Genomic DNA, 870 nt, shown 5'->3' on the forward strand with positions numbered 1-870 from the left:
ATGTAATGAAAGACGACGAGAATTAAGCCGTATTATACGTTTGTACATACATCTATCTAAGCCGCTGCCATCTCTAGATCGCTCAAGCACTAGAGGTGCAGTCGGTAATTTACCGCCTATGGTAAACGGCTTGAAAATGTGGTGTCCATCCATTAAAATTCACCCTGTATATGGGCCATTCCACGTGAAGCGGATCAGTCATCTCTCAGAAATTTTTTTAATTTTGCACAAAGGTAGTACTTTAGGAGATAGAATTTTGTGCCAAAGGATTTTTTTCTTATTGCAAAATTAATCGAGATATAAACAATTAAAAATTAACTACTTTATTTTTCAAAAATTCATAGCTCTGTTACTAATAATGCTAGCTAACTGCTTTTTTTTTTCAAAATACGCGAAAAATGTTCTAGTTTACGAGAAAAAAATGGAGATTTCAAAAATGTTTTGTTTTCCATTGTTTATTTAACAATAAACTTTTTAACAATTTTTTTAACAGGCGGGGAGAGAGTCGAAAAATCTGAAAAAATATTTTATATATACTTTCAGTTTTCCTACATCTTAGAAAAAAACCCCAAAAACGTGTTTTGCCTCGTTTTCGAGAAAAAAAATTTTTTAGTTCTTGATGTGGGGAAAATCTCTCGACTATCAGCGTGCGACTCTTACAAAAACAACCAAACTTACAAAATATCTCTACCATACTGCTAGTATGTTGTTCGCAGCCGCTGTTTTGTATTGACTAGACAGTCAATACTTTATAAAATTAGACTTTACAATATTTAACTTTCCTAAACCAATTTATTCATTTATTCCGACGATTTCGACTTCTCACTTGCGTTTTTTTATTACTAGTCTGCTATACAGTAAGTACCTGAT

This window comes from Wasmannia auropunctata, unplaced genomic scaffold (genome assembly GCF_000956235.1).
Source record: "Wasmannia auropunctata unplaced genomic scaffold, wasmannia.A_1.0 LD336116.1, whole genome shotgun sequence".
In the NCBI taxonomy this organism is placed as follows: domain Eukaryota; kingdom Metazoa; phylum Arthropoda; class Insecta; order Hymenoptera; family Formicidae; genus Wasmannia; species Wasmannia auropunctata.